This window comes from Pongo abelii, chromosome 14 (assembly GCF_028885655.2).
Source record: "Pongo abelii isolate AG06213 chromosome 14, NHGRI_mPonAbe1-v2.0_pri, whole genome shotgun sequence".
Lineage (NCBI taxonomy): Eukaryota > Metazoa > Chordata > Mammalia > Primates > Hominidae > Pongo > Pongo abelii.
In genome coordinates, this window is record NC_071999.2 from 97,402,049 (window position 1) to 97,422,083 (window position 20,035).

Genomic DNA, 20,035 nt, shown 5'->3' on the forward strand with positions numbered 1-20,035 from the left:
GAGTGCAGTGGTGTGATCTCGGCTCACTGCAACCTCTGCCTCCCAGGTTCAAGCAATTCTCCTGCCTCAACCTCCTGAGTAGCTGGGATTACAGGTGTGCGTCACCACGCCTGGCCAATTTTTTTGTATTTTTAGTAGAGACAAGGTTTCACCATATTGGCCAGGCTGATCCCAAACTTCTGACACTGTGATTCACCCGCCTTGGCCTCCCAAAGTGCTGGGATTACAGGCGTGGGCCACTGTGCCCAGCCAGAAAAAAGACTTTTTAAATAAACAAATTTAAAATAAGAAAAGATGAAAAAGGATGTATTCACTGATTTTTCCCTAGAAGTATGGATTGACAAGGAAACTCATTAACCAGGCTATTACAATTCTTTGGCTGTCTAAATATTGAATGAATGAATAAAAGAAGGGGTCAAGAAAATAATCTGATATTTTTGTGGACCATAAAATAATATTCTATATGCCTAAATAATTTATAAGTAGCAGAAATAGAAATATGCATAATATTAAGCACTGAAAGAGGCTTATGGAAAGATTTGCATTTTTCCTTCCAGTTTGAAAATTCTCATTATTCTCTATCTACAAAAAGTGAAAACAAAGTACTTGAAAAGGAAGAAAGATTTCCAAAATGTTAGAGCAATTATGAGACAAAGTTACTAAGGGAAAATAATGTGAACAGTTCCTCAAAAAGTTTCTGCTTTCCGCAAGCCCACTCTCAACTCCCACCCCCAAACTGTCCCCTGGCTTAAACCCTTAAAGATGACCGGTGAAAACAAGGCTGGACTTAGACCAGATTTGGTAAAACTGCATTCTCTAGAAGAGGGCATAAACGTCAATTCCAGAATGTTTCCAGAAATCATGGTCTTTAGACGTCTTAGTTTCATATAGGAGCTCCTTGAAGTGCTCGAAAATTTACCTGTTTTTTTTGTTTGTTTGTTTGAGACATCTCGCTCTGTCGCCGAGGCTGGAGAGCAGTGGCGCGATCTCGGCTCACTGCAACCTCCGCCTCCCGAGTTCAAGCAATTCTCCTGCCTCAGCCTCCCGAGTAGCTGGGACTACAGGCACCCGCCACACCCGTCTAACTTTTTGTATTTTAGTAGAGACGGGGTTTCACCGTGTTGCCCAGGCTGGTGGCGAACTCCTGAGCTCAGACAATCCGCCCGCCTCAGCCTCCCAGAGTGCTGGGATTACAGGCGTGAGCCACTGCGCCCAGCCCACATAGTGATTACTTTTTAGCGTCGTGATGGGCACATGGTAGAAATTTATCAACATTTGTTTAATGAGTGTGTGAACTCACTAGACACCCACACATACATGCATATCCATCAGTGTTTCCACATATATAGTAAACCAGACATTGTAATAAAAATACTTTTATTGATCTATGTGCCTATGTATCTATCTTTGGAATTTTTCACAATAGCCAGTCTTTACAATACTACCCAGGAATCAAAAGGCCCGAATGAACTAGTTTTGATCTGCTTTTCTGAAACAGTGCAGGAGGCAGGCAAAAATCATCCATGAGCTGGGACTTTAAATTGATTTTTAAAGTAGATTCCTGATTTAAGCGATTCAGAGAGTAACTAGTACAGTCATCTCATTTTATAAATAGTATTTTATGTTTAATCATTTTATATCTAATAAACAACAGAGTTGATCTCCCATGAGTGTTTTTCACTGCGATTTGCAACCTATCAGCAGATCATGAAATCAGTTCAGTGGGTTTTGACCAGCATGTGTGTTTGCATGCGTATAAAATAGAAAAGATGAAGCTCCAGAGTGAAAAAGAGCTATTAAGAGGATTACTTTATGAAACTTTTATTTCAATTTTACATGTGTATGTGATCATATGTAAAAAAAAAAAAAATTATCTTGTGAGTTGCAACCCAAAAAAGTTTGAAATCCGTTGATTCAATAGTGCCGGATTATGGCTTGACTCCTAATTCTCTCATTTAGATTCTTCTCAACTCATCTTTAATATTAACCATAGAATAAAATATGTTAACTCTACAGTGGAATTAACCCTATCAGTTGGAGTAAATTTCAGCAGTACTGAGAGATTCATTAATAAAAACTGCACAACGTGGTGTTCCACTGTAGCTTTTCTGAATATCAGCATTTAGTTTTAGTTAATTTAATGGGGGATTTTTTTTTCTACAACAAGTGATATGGACAGGAGACAGGGAAATACTGGGCAGAAGAGGGCTGTTCCCCGGGAAAGGCCCCACCCTCAGGCCTGGATACCCACAGCTCTTGATGGCAACAGGCATTCCCGTTTTTGTGCCCGAAAGTTGCCTTTTGGCCCACCACAACCTCCCCCTGCACCCCGCCGCATCCTGTACTCGTATAAACCCCAAACCCCTAGCTCCAGGAGGAGAGGAGCAGGCAAAGAGAAGAGCAGAAGAGCGGCAGAGAAGGAGAGAAGAGAAGAAATATCGGGAGAAATTTAGCTGGGGATGGTCAGAGAATCAGCTGTCGGATGGCCAAACTCCAGGGGAAGATCATTTTCCTACGCCATCCCCTTTGCAGCTCCCCATTCATCCCGCTGAGAGCCACCTCCGCCACCCAGTAAAACCCCCACATTCACCATTCTTCAAGTCCATGTGTGACCTGATTCTTCTTGGATGCTACACAAGAATTCAGGATACAGAAACCTGTCACACTGGCCCTCTGCTCGTGCAAAAAGGCAGAGGGTCCACTGAGCTGCTTAACACTTAGGGCATCCAAGGACAGCAAGGCTAAAAGAGCGCACTGTAACACACGCCCACTTGGGATCCTGCACCTGTCCGTCTATGTACTCCCCCTCCTATATGGGGTTTGAGCAGCGGCAGCAACCGAACAGATGAACCACACCCTTGTCACACATCCTGAGAGGTGGGTCAGGGAACTATCGCATTTCACAAGGAAACTTTGATCCTTGGAACAATGAACAAAATTGTGTTGGAGTCTAAGCAAGGTAACTGATGGATATATAAAAGTTTCAATTTTCTGAATTGGAGAATTAGTAGAAATAGTGTCCATTCAGATGTCAGAAAAGCAGTTAAAAACTAGTTGATATAAGTAAATACACATGGATAATATTGATGACATATTATAAATGCCTAGAAAGAATAGGTATAATCAATTAGGTTTTCTTGCTATCTAGTTATACTATTTAATTTAAACTATAAACATTGTATGCATGCAAGAGTTAAAGATCAGAATGAACATAAAAGTGGTTGTCAATTATCTGGAGATTTATAAATACTGAATATAATTGTTTAGAATCAAATGGATAATTATTTATTTATTTATTTATTTATTTATTAAATTATCTGACTATTTGGATTAGATAGAAATAGCTTCAAATGTTAGCTATTGCTACAGTTTGTACCTTCCAAATCTCATGTAGAAATGTTATCCCCAGTGTTGGAAGTGGGGCCAAATGGGAGACGTTTGGGTAATGGGGGCAAAGCCCTCATGAATGTCTTGGTGCTGTTCTCATGGTAATGAGTGTGGTCTCGATTCCCAGGAGAGCTAATTCCCAGGAGAGCTAGTTGTTGAAAAGAGCCTAGCACCTCTCCCCTCTTTTTTGCTTCCCCTCTTGCTATACGTTCTCTACATATGCCTGATCCCCTTCACCTCCCACCATGAGTGGAAGGAGACTGAAGCCCTCACCAGAAGCAGATGCTGGTGCCGAGCTTCTTGTACAATGTGCAGAAGCATGAGCCAAATCAACATCTTTTCTTTACAAATTACCCAGCCTCAGGTATTCCTTTATAGAAACACTAAATAAATGAAAATGACGATACAAGGCAAATTGGATTTCAAATTATTTCAAGGAATTGGCTATTAAATAATGTTAACTATTACTAATTTCCATAATATAATCTAATTGAATTCAATTAGCATTTTTTTACAAAATTAACTGTGTGTATGTATAGAGGATTTTTAGAATATAATTTCATAAATAAAATATATTTTAGTTATTATAAATGCATGCTATTTGCTTTTATTAACAGAATTCACAGTGATGACTACTGTACATAAATAATACAACATTATGAATCTGTTATTTTGCCCACAAAATGTGTCGTCGGATGGCTGCCCCTTAAAATATTAATGTTGTGGGATGTAGGATAACTAAGGATTTAAAGAGCTTAACCATCGTTGATCTATATTTTTAAAATTATACCACTGATAATACTTTAGATGTCCTGTTGAAAATGAAGTGGAAATATTCCAGAATTGCTATAATTTTTCATATTCTCCAAGCAGGGAACACATTAAGGCTTTCATCTTTGGGTCAGCACAGGGTGCCATTTAGCAAAGTCAAATTAAACTTTTTAATGTAAATTATGGAATAGAAACATTCACTTATTAACTGAGTATCTGTGAACAAAAGATGTATTTGTTACAACTGATAAGGAATCTTATGTCTATGGGTGAAAAAGGTTATGTTTTAATACCTTTGCAACCATCAGTACAATGTTTGTTTAAGATAAGAGCTGTTACATTAACTACACTTATTACAGGCAATAGTAAATAATTTTCAAATGAGAAACAAATAGTGAAAAGCAAAAGTGAAGTAAATAAAGTGAAAATAAAGTTAAAAAGTGAAGTTTTCATTAATTTTTTTATTGTCTTTTAAAATATCATCTTATTGCTGGTTCTCCAAGAGAAATAATAATTAAATAAAATCTTTTGCTAATTTCCTTACAATATTACTTATTAGTTGATCTATTGGTCTATCTATTCTTCTTTTTTTTTTTTTTTTTTTGAGAAGGAGTCTCGCTCTGTCGCCCAGGTTGGAATGCAGTGGCGCAATCTCGGCTCACTGCAAGCTCCACCTCCCAGGTTCACGCCATCCTCCTGCCTCAGCTTCTTGAGTAGCTGGGACTACAGGCGTCCGCCACCATGCCCGGCTAATTTTTTGTATTTGTAGTAGAGACGGGGTTTCATCGTGTTAGCCAGGATGGTTTCGATCTCCTGACCTCGTGATCCGCCTGCCTCGGCCTCCCAAAGTGCTGGGATTACAGGCATGAGCCACCGCGCCTGGCCTGGTCTATCTATTCTTTAATCAGTGTTTTTCCAATACTATATAAAACTCATAGATGACACATAAAGTTTTTCCAAGGGTGTATTTTTAGAAATCTAAAAATAATATTTAAAAAGCAATAAAATAGGCTTCATAAGTAGAATACTACATGCTAATTATTATCAAATTTGAGTTATTTAATATAGGAATATTCATTTTGGTCTAAAGTTTTATTTCATCAAAATAATTTTGGCAGGCAGAGTTAAATTTTTTAAATAGGTTTAAGATATAAATGTGTTTTTTAAACTTGTTATTTGGAAATAATTTCAAATGTACAAAAAAACAAAAAGGAAAATAGTACAAAAAATGCCATATATTCCTTTATATACTAACATTTTATTCTATTTGTTTTCTAATTGGATGTATATGTGTGTTTTATTAAACATTTGAGGGTAAGTAATATACTTCGTGACTCTTCCTCCTAAGCATCTCAGCTTATGTTGCTTACACATAGGGATAGCCTTACTTAACCACAGTACAATAACTTAATACAATCATTAACTTCAGCAATTAACACTTTGATATGGTTTGGCTGTGTCCCCACCCAAATCTCATCTTGAATTGTAACTCCCATAATTCCCATGTGTTGTGGGAGGGACCAGGTGGGAGATAATTGAATCATGGTGACAGTTTCCCCATGCTGTTCTCCTGGTAGTGAATAAGTCTCATGAGATCTGATGGTTCTATAAGGGGAAGCCCCTTTTGCTTGGTTCTCATTCTCTCTTTGCCTGCCACCATGTAAGACATGGCTTTCACCTTCTGCCATGACTGTGAGGCCTTCCCAGCCACATGGAACTGTAAGTCCATTAAGCCTCTTTTCATTTATAAATTACTCAGTGTTGGGTATGTCTTTATCAGCAGTGTAAAACAGACTAATACACCCTTATTTAGTCAACCACCATGCTTCCAGTTTTCTCACATGACCCAATAATATCCATTATATTACTTTTCTCCATTAGTACAGGATCCAGTCTAGATTCAGAATTTGTTTTTAATTGTTAAGCCTCATTAGCCTTCTTTAATCTGAAACATTTCTTTAGCCATCCTTTTTCTTTGATGACACTGGCACTTGTAAATAATAAAGTCCTATATTCTAAAAGAATATTCCTCATTTCATGTTTGCCTGATACTCCTTCATGATTAGATTCAGGTTATGCATCCCCAGGTGGGGATACTGCATTGATGATGTTATCACCTCTCAGGTGGCATTCAATGTTCATCTGCCCCTTACTAATGAAGTTAATTTGGGTCTCTAGCCAAGGTGTTTTCTGATTTCTTCACTGTGCAATTACTAATCTTTCCCCTGAATCTAGGATGAAGTCTAGGAAGAGACTCTTCAAGACCATGAAGATAATCCTGATTGTATAAATGTAATATTCACTGATGATTCTTTCCTCAGCAGATCTTTACTATGATGGCTGCAAAAAGCCTGATTTTTCAACTCCAGCATTTCCTCAACATTTATCAGTCAGTCCTGAGCATGCTACTGTGATCAGTAGCCTCCCCTCTCCTGAGTTCCTTCCTTGTTTTATGTATCCATTTATGTATCTTTGTTTTATGTATCCATTATGTATCCATTCATCTATCAAATGATTATCAGGGTGCAGGAAGACATTTCATTGCGGTTTTTGTGGTTTATAATTCATCCCTGGACTTCATTATTTTGCTGCTCCAATTTCCCAGATTTGACCAGTAGCAGCCCCCTCAAGCTGGATCCTATGTCCCCGTAACATAGTCATCTCTCAGTATCCCTGGGGGATTTGTTCCAGGACCCCTGAGGACACCAAACTCATGGATGCTTAAGTCCTTGATACTACAAAATGGTGTAGTATTTGCATATAACCTGTGCACATCCTCCTGTCTACTCTAAATCAGGGGTCCCCAACTCCCATACCATGGACCAGAACTGGTCTGTGGCCTGTTAGGAACATGACTGCACAGCAGGAGGTGAGCCGCAGACCAGTCGGTGAAGCTGAGCTCCACCTCCTATTAGATCTGCAGCAGCATTAGATTCTCAGAGTGTGAACCCAACTGTGAACTGCAAGGGATCTAGGTTGCATGCTCCTTATGCGAAGCTAATGCTTGATGATCTGTCAACTGTCTCCCATCACCCCCAGATGGGACCATCCAGTTTCAGGAAAACAAGCTCTGGGCTACCACTGATTCTACATTACAGTGAATATGTAATAATAATAGAAATAAAGTGCACAATAAATGTAATGCGCTTGAATCTTTCTGAAAATACATCACCCCCACCCCCCACCAATCCTGGTCTGTGGAAAAATTGTCTTCCACAAAACTGGTCCCTGGTGCCAAAAAGGTTGGGGACCACTGCTCTAAATCACTTCTAGATTACTTATAATACCTAATACAATGTAAATGCTAGGTAAGTAGTTGTTATATTGTATTGTTTAGGGTATAATAACAAGAAAAAAGCCTGTACATGTTCAATACAGATGCAACCATCCTTTTTTAAAATATATTTTCAATCCTCATTGGCTGAATTTGTGGATAGGGAACCTGCAGATATGGACAGAAGACTGTACTTCTTTTTGGCTTTTGTCTGTTTGTTTTTAGTTCTTCCTTACCTTCTGGCACAATAAGATTTTCATTCCGGGTTCATCTTATACTTACTCTGTCTTCTGCTAGAGATCAGCCATTTCTCCAAAGAGCCCTGGTTTCTTGTGGAATAGTATTAGACACCAATATCTGAGTGTTGGGTGTGCTCTCTAAACGTATTTGTAATAACTGATGAAAACTAGCTACTTTATGTCAAACAGTTGAATTCATTCTTTGACTAAATGAGATCTGGCTGAAGTGTGTAAGCAACACCTAGTTCTAGTTTATCTCATATATACTAAGATTTTATACAATAGTAAAAATATTATGGAGCTTTTCTGAACCCCCAAAAAACTTTTAAAAATATGCTATACTTACACCATGATGGTACTCTTTAGTGGTACATAGAGGCCATCAGATATTTGAAGACATTTCTTTACATAGTTAAGATCAATTTAGCAAACCATTTTTTGAAAGAATAGGAGATTGGTATAACTCTTTTGGTGAGGGAAAAATTATTTCACAGATGATGCCTCAATTTCCTATAAGGGTCCAATATCTCAAAAGAACCCGAAACTCCACATCCAAGACTGGGCAACAGGGTGAGACCCCACCTCAAAAAAAAAAAAAAAATCCAAATATCAGCTGGGTGTGGCAGTGCAAGCCTGTAGTTCTGGCTACTCTGTAGGCTGAGGTGTGGGGATTGCTTGAGCCTGGGAGGTTGAGGCTGCGGTGAGCCATGATGGCACCACTGCACTCCAGCCGGGCAAGAGATTCAGACCCTGTCTCAAACAAAACAAAACAAACCCCACATCCACATGTCTACATATATCTACCTGAGTCTAACTTTTTAATGTTTTATCAAGGCATGACATCAAATGTAAGAATTTGTGATATCCTCTCCAATGTGAGCTATTTAGCAGTAAGCCTTCATTACAGGTTGTTTCTCTTTCTTGGGGACACTCTCTCTGGGTACAATCATGGCTCACTGCAGCCTCAGCCACCTGGGCTCAAGCCATCCTGCCATCTCAGCCTCCGGAATAGTTGAGACTACAGGCACTCACCACCACATGCCTGGGTACTTTTTTTTTTTTTTTTTAAGTAGAGATGAGGTCTTGCTATGCTGCCCAGGCTGGTCTCAAACTCCTAAGCTCAAGAGAGCCTGTTGCCTTGGCTTTCCAAATTGCTGGGACTATAGGCATGGCCACCACACCTGGCCTAAATCAATTCTTTATTAAGCACTTAAGCTACTGAGTGGTATCATCAAAATAATAATCATAATGATAACAGCTAATATCTAAATAGTGCTTACTATATTCCAAGAACTCTTCTAAAGTGTATCCTCAGCCAAATTTCAAGATTATCTGCAGAAACTACATATTTCAATATTTAAAATATGTATACATATATCAAGTGTAGGTATACATTCAGGAGAGTTTTACCTCCATAATTCTATTTCACTGATGAAATAACCTAGGCCCAAAATAGGAAGTGAAATAATCAAAACAAGTTTCTAAGAGCCCCATAAAGTGCACTAGTTTCTGCTTATGGGAGTGACCCAACCCAGAGGGAAATTAAGTGGGTTTTCTGCTGTGATCTCATTAGTATTTGGGGAAAACCTCCAGCTTGCAAACTACTGAATAAAATGCATATTTCTGCCTAGAACTTTTATCTAATGAATAGCTTATCTGTTGAAACACATTACTTTCTAATACCATCCCATAACAAACATCCCACATTAGAAAGTATAAACCAATTATAAGCCAAAGATGGAAATCAGAGACATGAAATGGCTGGGGTTCTGTTTCTTTTTCTTTTTTTTTTTTTTTTTTTTGAGATGGAGTCTTGCTCTTGCCCAGGCTGGAGTGCAGTGGTGCAACCTCAGCTCGCTGCAACCTCTGCCTCCAGGGTTCAAGCTATTCTCCTGCCTCAGCCTCCCGAGTAGGTGGGATTGTAGGCACCCAACCATGCCCAGCTAATTTTTTTTTTTGTATTTTTAGTAGAGACAGGGTTTCACCATGTTGGCCAGGCTGGTCTTGAACTCCTGACCTCAGGTGATCTGCCCACCTCGGCCTCCCAAAGTGCTGGGATTACAGGCACTATTTCTTATTTTAGAGTACATGAGCCTGCTAGGTAAAGAAAGACCACCATTTCCTTTAGCTTTGTCCTCTTTGTCATCACTCTCCTGCATGATAAATTTTCCTTCATGAGACTGTAGTATAAACACCCAATTAGAAAAAAAGTCCTTTAGAATATCCATTTGTTCACTCATCCATTGATTCATTTTTTTTGAGTCAGGGTGTATTAGTCCATTCTTACACTCCTATAAATAAATACCTGAGACTGGGTGATTTATAAAGAAAAGAGGTGTAACTGGCTCACCGTTGCACAGGCTGTAAAGAAAGCATGGCAGCTTCTGCTTCTGGGGAGGCCTTGGCAAATTTACAATCATGGTGGAAGGCAAAGAGGAAGCAGGCACATTTTAAATAGCCAGAGCAGGAAAAGGGGGGAAGGGGAGATGCTACACACTTTTAAACAACCAGATCTCACGATAACTCACTATCATGAGAGCAGCACCAAGGGGATGGTTCTAAGCCATTCATGACAACTCCACCCCCATAATCCAATCACCTCCCACCAGGTCCCACCTCCAACACTGAGGATTACAATTTGACATGAGATTTGGTGGAGACATAGCTCCAAACCATATCATGGGATCTTGCTCTGTCACTCAGGCTGGAGTTCAGTGGTGTGATTATAGTTTGCTGCAGCCCTGACCTCCTGGGCTCAAGCAATTGACCTGCCTCAGCCTCCCAAACAGCTATGACTACAAGTACATGCCACCACACCCAGCTAATTTTGTAAACTTTTTTTTGTAGAGACAGGGTCTCACAATGTTGCCCAAGCTGGTCTCAAACTCCTGGCCTCAAGCAATCCTCCTGTCTTGGCCTCCCAAAGTTCTGGGATTACATGCATGAGCTGCCTCACTCAGCCTCAACTCTTTTATTCAACACCTACTATGTGTCATGCATTATTTCAAACATGGGAATACAGTGAGTTCCTGTCTTTATAGATCTAATATCCCAGTGCAATTGTAAAGACAATCAGCAAAAAAAAAAAAAAAAAGAAATTTAATGCCTGGTTTTTCAAAAGTGCATTAAGAAAAATTAAGCAGTATACATATAATTATTTCTCTTATGAGTTTAATGTAAAACTGAGTTGCAACAGGAAAGACAGCAGTGAAGCCATGCCACTACTCTGCCTGCAAAGTAAAGGTGGTACATGGTTTTATGTCTCAGCCTCCCTCTCTGTAGTCTAATTTTAAATTATCATTTGCTGTGAGAAAGGAAACTTTTTGTATGTTTTATGGTTTCATTTGAATTGCAGGAGACCTGTGATATCACTTTTGAGAAAATTCTTTTTTTTTTTTTTTTTTTTTTTAATTTGAGACAGGCTCTTGTTCTGTGGCCCAGGCTGGAGTTCAGCTCACTGCAACCTCTGTGTCCTGGGCTCAGGTGATCCTTCCACCTCAGCCTTCCGAGTAGCTGGGACTACAGGCATGCACCACCATGCCCAGCTAATTTTTCTTTTTAGTAGAGATGGAGTTCTCCATGTTGCCCAGGCTGGTCTCAAACTCCTGGGCTCAAGCAAGGTGCCCACCTCCACTTCCTAAATTGTTGGGATTACAGGTGTGAGCAATTGTGCCCAGCTGAGAAAATTCTTATTAATCAAATCTTTACTAAGGAGGAAGGTTAACCTATTCTGTTGTTATTTCCTATCAATGCCTGGCATACCCAGAGAGCTTTCCAGAAGTTAACTGCATTTCCATGAGTATAAATACATATCTTTTCTTTTAAATGAGTCTCAGTAGTCAGCGAGTAGATTTTCACTGTCATAAAGTATTGTCTTTAGAGAGATAAAAATGCTACTGTCAGAAGACTTGTTCTCTCCTGTTGGGTGTTGCAAACAGATTTTGTTAATTATAGAACTGTCCTTTTTTTTTTTTTTTTTTTGTTTGCTTTTATGAGACTGCACTAAACTGTTTTAGATTTGCTCTTACAATTAGTTTATGTTACAATAAGTTCACTGGACTCTTGTGACTCATCTTAATACTATACTTAATCCCAGATTTGAGATTTATTAGAGTCTCAGAGACCTGAAATCAGCCAAGTCCCTCCCTCTGCCCAGACTCTCACACAGGGAGAATACTAAGGATAGGCCTGAAGTTGGATGGTTTGGATTTTCACAAAGAAAGATCTTTTGTTCTCCTCCCAGGAACTAAATGAAACATGTCATTAGGCCAACTCTTGCAGCCAATGTCAAGGAGTCAAGCAGAGGCCGCTTAGCTGACAAATAGGCAAGTTTTTGAAGGAAAGACATTTTTTTAGAAAACTGACCCTCTTACATATACTCTTAGATCATGATCATCTTAATTTTACCTGTGTTTCCTATAATAATTTCATTTTTTCTCCTTGACTAATTCATTTATAGAAATGTAGTGATGACACACTACTTCAACTGTATTAATTATCCAACACACTTATTTCTAAATCCATCTGTCTTTTTTCCCCCATAATCATTTATGCCCACCTCTAGGTTATATCCAAGGTTCTGAGGATTAGCAGTTATGCGTGACAGTGGATATGAAACTGATCCAATAGTCCCGCAGTTTTTTTATAAACATAAAAATTGACTCATATGATCTTAAAACTTGAAACTTAACATTTGTTTTATCTAATTTCTTCCTCAGTAAACCAACCTTCAGGCCTCTTTTAAAAAAATTATCAAAGAACTGAAACTCACGAGATCACCACATCAGATGCCGACCCCTCAATCATCATGATTGCTTCCTTGCCGTTCAACAGTTCCTGTTTTCTTACACATTGTCACATTTCTTCCCTGCTATATAAGCCCCTAGTTTTAGTCCATCAGGGAGATGGATTTGAGACTGAGCTCCCAACTCCCCAGCTGCAGCGCCCAGTTAAAGCCTTCTTCCTTGTCTGTACTGTATTGTGTCAGTGATGGGCTTTCCGTGCAATGAGCAGCAGTACCTAGACCAAATCCCTAGTGTTTCAGTAACAGATATGTAAATGGTCCCAGCCACACCTTCTGAGACTCACCATTATGGGCAGCAGTCCAATGCTAACACAGTGCACTAGGTCTGATAGATCAGGGCCTGCTTTTGCTTCTGTTTTTCTGATTTCCAGTTTTGCGTACAGCTCAGTGCCCCATAGAACTGAAGTCCTTCCAAGCCCTTACCAATTCCTGTCCTAGAATCTGGAGTCCTTTCCCTAAATTTCTTTCCCTAAACTGGTGTTTGGATCTTTGCTGCCCATCGAACAGTAACACATTTAGAAAAACATTCAGAGAACTCAGGCGAATCTGGAAAATTTTATGATCACAGCATCATACTTCTAAAATTAGCCTCATCACCCATATATGTTTGGTTTCTAATAATTTTATATTATTGGACTTTATAAAATTATAAAATCAAAACATCTAATACATTTTTTACATTATTCACCAAATTCCTAATGAAATATTGTTTTTATACTCAAAGTGTTTTTCAAAAGACGTAATTAGAAAAGAAAGCTGTAATGATATCTGATATGGTTTGGCTCTGTTTCCCCACTCAAATTTCATCTCAAATTTTAATCCCTATGTGTTAGTAGAGGGGTCTGGTGAGAGGTGATTGAATCATGGAGACAGACTTCCCCCTTGCTGTTTTAATGATAGTGAGTGAGTTCTCATGAGATCTGGTTGTTTGAAAGTGTGTGGCACTTCCCTCTTCACTCTCCCTCTCTCCTGAAACTATGTGAAGAAGGTCCTTGCTTCCTCTTCGCCTTCTGCCATGACTGTAAGTTTCCTGAGGCCTCACAGTCAGGTTTTCTGTTAAGCCTGCAGAACTATGAGTCAACTAAACCTCTTTTTTTTCATAAATTACCCAGTCTTAGGTAGTTCTTCATAGTAGTGTGAAAATGTGTTAATACAGAAAATTGGTTGGAGTGGGGGCACTGCTATAAACATACTAGGAAATGTGGAAGCAACTTTGGAACTGGGAAACAGGTAGAGATTGGAACAGTTTGGAGGGCTCAGAGAAAGAAAGGAAGATGTGCAAAAGTTTGGAACTGCTCAGAAACTTATTGAATGGTTTAGACCAAAATGCTGATAGTAATATGGACAATGAAGTCTATACTGAGGTGGTCTCAGATGGAGATGAAGAACTTATTGGGAACTGGAGTAAAGGTCACTATTGCTACACTTTACCAAAGAGACTGGTGGCATTGTGCCCCTGCTCTAGGGATCAGTGAAAGTTTGAACTTGAGAGAGATGATTTAGGTAGGGTATCTGGAAAAAGAAATTTCTAAGCAGAAAGGTGTTCAAGATGTGGCCTGGCTGCTCCTAAAAGCATATAGAAACATGTGTTCACAAAGAGATTGTCTGAAATTGGAACTTATGTTTAAAAGGGAAGCAAAGCATAAAAGTTTAGAAAAATTGAAGCCTGACCATGTTGCAGGAAAGAAAAAAACATTTTCTGGGGAGACATTCAAGCCTGCTGCATACATTTGCATAAGTAAAGAGAAGCCAAATGTTAATAGTCAAGACAATGGGGAAAATGTCTCCAGGGCATGTCAGAGACCTTCGTGACAGCCCCTACCATCACAAGCCTGGAGGCCTAGACGGGAAAAATGGTTTCAGGGGACACACCCAAGGCTCTGCTGCTCTGTGCAGCCTCAGGGCATGGCACCCTGCATACTAGCCACACCCGCTCCAACCATGGCTAAAAGGGGCCAAGGTATAGCTCAGGCCATTGCCTCAGAGGGTGCAAGCCTGGGCGGTTTCCATATGGCGTTGGGCCTGTGGGTGCACTGAAGGCAAGAGTTGAGGTTTTGGAGCTTCCACCTAGATTTCAGAGGATGTATGGGAACAAATGGATGTCCAGTCAGAAGTCTGCTGAAGAGGTGGAGCCCTTATGGAGAACCTCTACTAGGGAAGTGGGGAAAGAAAACTTGGGGTTGAAGCCCCCACATAGAGTCCTCTCTGGGGCACTGCCTAGTAGAGCTGTGAGAAGAAGCCCCTGTTCTCCAGATCCCAAAACAGTAGATCCACAGACAGTTTACATCATGCACCTGGAAAAGCCACAGGCACTCAATGCCAGACCATTAAAGCAGCCATGGGATCTATACCCTGCAGAGCAAGAGGGGTGGAGCTGCCAAGGGCTTGGAAACCCACCCCTTGCATCAGTGTGCCCTGAATGTGAGACATGGAGTCAAAGGAGATCATTTTGGAGCTTTAAGATTTAATGACTACCCTCCTGGGTTTTGGACTTTCATGGAGTCTGCAGCCCCTTGGTTTTGGCTAATTTCTCCCATTTGGATGGAAATAGCCAATTCCTGTACCCACATCATATCTTGGAAGCAACTAAATTGTTTTTAATTTTACAGGCTCATAGAAAGGATTTGCCTGGTCTGAGATGAGATTTTGGACTTGGATTTTTGAGTTAATGCTGAAATGAGTAAAGACTTCTGGGGACTGGTGGGAAGGCATGATTGGTTTTGAAATATGAGAAGGACATGAAATTTGGGAGGAGCCAGGGGCACAATGATGAGGTCTGGCTCTGTGTCCCTACCCAAATCCCATCTCGAATTGTAATCTCTATATATCAGGGGAGGGCCTGGTGGAAGGTGATTGAATCATGGGGGTGGACTCCCCCCTTGCTGTTCTCATGATAGTTAGTGAGTTCTCATGAGATTTAGTTGTTTGAAAGTGTGTGGCACTTCCCCCTTTACTCTCCCTCTTTCCTGAAACCATGTGAAGAAGGTCCTTGCTTCCTCTTTGCCTTCTGGCATGATTGTAAGTTTCCTGAGGCCTCCCAGTCATGCTTCCTGTTAAGCCTGCAGAACTGTGAGTCAACTAAACCTCTTTTCTTCATCAATTACCCAGTCTCAGGTAGTTCTTTATAGCAGTGTGAAAATGGACTAATAGAACATGTGAAAAATATAAACAATGTTTCAACTTTTTATATACTTATTGGGATAATGGTTCCACTAGCTCAAGTTAAATCAATGGGGTATTTATATTCAAAATAGAAGAAAAGAACCAACCACTTTGAAATCTCATTGTCTTATAGACAATAAGATAGAAATGTTGCTCTGTAAAGAGCATTAACAAATATTAAAATGTCTTTAAGAAATATTGTTTTTCCAGGAAATAACACAAGTAACAAAAATGAAAGTATGTACAGTTGTTTGACATGATGGAGAGTCTAGATTTTTTATAATTGAGAACATAAAGACATTTCACCAAGTAAAGAAACTACCATATTATCTATTCATGTTGTAATACATTATTTCAAGGTTCTTATTTTCAACATGAGTTAGAAGAGTCCCAGAAGTCTACAACAAAAAGAATAAATGAAGAAAGAATATTGTTGGATAGTACTATCAAGGCAGGCAAATTTATAGTATTTTCTGTTAATACCACAATATTAAAATAATTATGCCTTTTATCAAATTTTAGAGTTTAAGCATTAGCCATGTATTTTAATCATCTTTATACTAAAAATACTCATAAGTTATTTCTTTATGTGTTCTTCAAATAACAATGAAGGACATTTAACAATTCCTGATACTGAGACATGACAGAAATTTTTCCTGTGGATACTTAAGAGGAAATAACAACATAAAAAGCATGCATTTGAAAACATCCTTACAGCAAATACAGCTATTTCTTTTAACATCCCTCAATGTAATGAAATGGTTACATAGTAAAAAAAAAAAAAATGTTCCATAAAAGAGATCCTTTGGAAATTAGTGGGTTTAGAAAACAATATAGTCCACATATGAATTTTTGTTGGTGTTGTTGAATCCATGGATATATTTCAGAGCAGGGTTTTTTTTTTTTCGGAAATCAGACACTGAAGAGAATTGAAGGTGAGGGGGTTGGAGAGTGAATAGAACATCACCATAGAGAAATGCACATAAGCACAGTATTTTGCATAGGTATTTCCAAAAGTTCCACAATGCACAAACATAAACTGCAGCTTTTCAAACTGCAGGTCCAAGCCTATCAGAAATTGATGAAATCACTCTGATGGGCTGGAATGGGCAGTTTACAAAGCAAAATGATTCTGGTAAGGTTTTGGCAGTAGCAATACGGTTTTGGAATCTCCTTTAATTTCTCCATGAAAATAGACAGGCAAGCAAGAATCGCAAATCCAGAAACATCTACAAGAAAACTTTAGAAATCTATAATGCAAGTGTGAGCATATGGGAACAGACCATAAAGAGCTATGAGACACAGAGGGAATTACCATCTGACTGGCAGGAAGTGGAGAGAAGGGAACTGGCTTGACAGTCCTAAGAATAATGAACAATCTAATTGCCATAGAGTACTCACTGGAAACTGCAGCAGGCCACTTTGAGAAAAGAAGCCAAAACCACAAAGGGTTTCTACAGGACTCAATTCATGAATAAATACATAGTGTTAAAGTATGATGTGGTCTAATGGTGCCCAAGGACTCTGAATCCTATAGAGTACTAAACTAATATACCATACTGATTTTAGAGACAAATTCCCCTGCTGAGGATTAGAATTCAATGGGAATAGAATCCAAATTGAACAGAGAGAGAAACAGGAATGACATAGGAAAAAGAAGGTTCTGATAAAAATTGAGGGGAAGAACAAAGGATGCCTATCTCAAAAAGCATGAGATACGATCTTTATCATTGTCTCAACCAAAGAGGGAGCTCTAGAGCCAAGAAGCCAAAAAAAACTGTCTTGACCTACTCCCTCCTTGAAAGAACAAAATTACCTTCCTACAGTCCAGGAAAACTTGCCAGAAAAACAGGTCCCCAGAAAAAATATATATATATATATAATCATATATATAATTTATACATATACCTAATATTTTGATAGATGATAAAAGAAAAAATAAAATAATAGTTATGAAAGGATAACATATGTCAGAATTATAAAAACTTACTAATGAGGTGATTGGGGAAAAAAATGAAGATTTAGAAAGAGAAAAGAAAAAGAATTTGAAAAGAGAACACAGGAAAGAAATAAAATTAAAACAAATATATTTTGATAAATAAAGATTAAACTAGATGGAACACAAAAGAGAACAAACACAACAGATAATGCCTTGAGAAAAATTGAATAAGAGAAAGAGGAATGTTTTTAAAAGTTAAAAAGATAAAAAAGATGAAAGGAATTTGAAAGAAGGTGATGGAACAGGCGCAATGAATATCCAAAATACATATAATGCATTAATTAGAACAAATAATACAAACCATAATCTTAGAAAACTTTTTTGAAAAAATTAACAAAATTGTATTTTGTTAATTAAACAAAATTTTCCTGAAATAAAAGACCCTTTGAAATTAATATTGAAAGGTTGCCTATCACACCTAGGAAAACTGATCCAGAATGGACTAAGGCAGTCATATCCTAGTGAAGCTACTGGGCTTGAAAGAACAGAAACAGAAAAATTTTCAGCCTTCGAGGCAAAAAATGTTAAAAAGACCAAGTAGTTTATAAGGAAAGAAAATCAGATTGCTACCAGACTTTTGCACAGCAATATTTTATGCCAAAACACAATAATGTATTTTAAATCCTCAAAGAAAAAAAATGAAAGTCACAGCTTTTATTTGTAGCCAAACTGATTTTCAAGTATAAAAGTGTCAGACAAATTAATACAAATATGCAAGAATTCAGAGAAAATTCTTGTACCTTTCATAAGTAATGATCCAGAGAACAAACTTCAGATATCTTAAAAGAATGGAGAGACATCAAAATTTAAAAAAACAAAATAAATAAACTAATGGTGACATTAAATATATATTTACCCAACTATGACTAATTGATATTTACAAGACAGATAGCATAATATGTAATGGCAATATGCTTTTCCAGTATAGATGCAACACTAAGGTGAGAGTGGGAGTACATAAGAAAAATAGAACATATGCTCTGTGCCTTATAGTTCAGATGAATAAAACAGAATAAAGAAGAAAATAAAACATCAGGATAATCATACATAGTAACACTAAATATTATTTTGCAAAAGTTTTGTTTTTATTATATATAAATCTGTATTGGGTCAATATATAAAAATTATTGCTTGTGGGTTGTGGTTAAAATAATTTGAGAACCACCGTACTTGAGGACCTTGGACCTGAGACTTAAGAAGCCTTTTGTAGAATATCTGCAATGCATATATTTTGGTAAATTTTCACAAAGTAGTTTTTCCTTCAGCTAAAATATTGATAATTTTGTAAGGGCAGCAATACCAAGGATATTGATTCTAAAAATTATCTAGAGTTCTACCATATTTCATCAACTCTAAGAGACATACTTTTTCACATTTTAACATCTCTGAAATCAGAATATTTTACATTTACAGTGCCTTACAATTTACAGTGTCTTACAATTAGTTTCAGCACTTTCTTTTCTTCCTACATTACATAAATAATTACATTGTGATTCTCAGCCAATGGCATCTTTGATATAGAGACATTTTTGATATGGAGACATCTACTATTTTCCTGTTATCTGCACAATGGTTCATCACATGTTTTACCTATGAAGGAGTTGCTGTCTTGTGGTCAAAGTAAAAAATCTTGACTAGTACAATAGAAATCAATGTCACCTTGATCCCAAGGTAGTAAAAATTATAAATAGTTACTATTTGGAATAAAAAAAATGCTTCCTAGTTATGTAACACTAAAGATACAAGAAAATATTTTATCACTTACACTGTATTTTTTAAATCTATCTCCCAAAATTTAAAAGCTCAATAGCTGAGATAGAAACATTTATAAATATGATTTATTGACTGTTTTATAAATGTTGGTCTTATAGAAATCAGATTACAAGCAAAGCAGAAATTTGAATAAAATTGAAAACAAACCTATGGTATTAATACCATTTATATCACTGGTGCTCAGTGACATTATATAAATTATTTCTGTGATGATAATAAACACAAAGAAACTTGATGACATTTTAAAACATTGAATATGTTAATACAAATAAGTATAACTGAGGGTACAATTACAACTATCATAGTTTTTTATACGATAATGTCATACTTTGTCAGTCATTGTATGAGTCTGGGCCCAATCAGGAGACAAAAATCATACAGTAATTTAAGCAGGAGATGTTTAAAATGAAGAATTTTCAGTTGTGAGAGGAGAGCAGCTATAAAGATGTAATGAGAACACTGAAGTGTACCCTAAAGTTGAGGGAGCAGACTAAAGAAGGACGAACTTGGAAAGAGGGTCATCTTCTCAAGGCTAAGGTTCAGACGTAATTGGAGAAAATATTATTGTAGCCCACTGGAGGGCAGAGAAGTTTACTGTATCACCAGAGGCTAGAAAAGCATGAAAT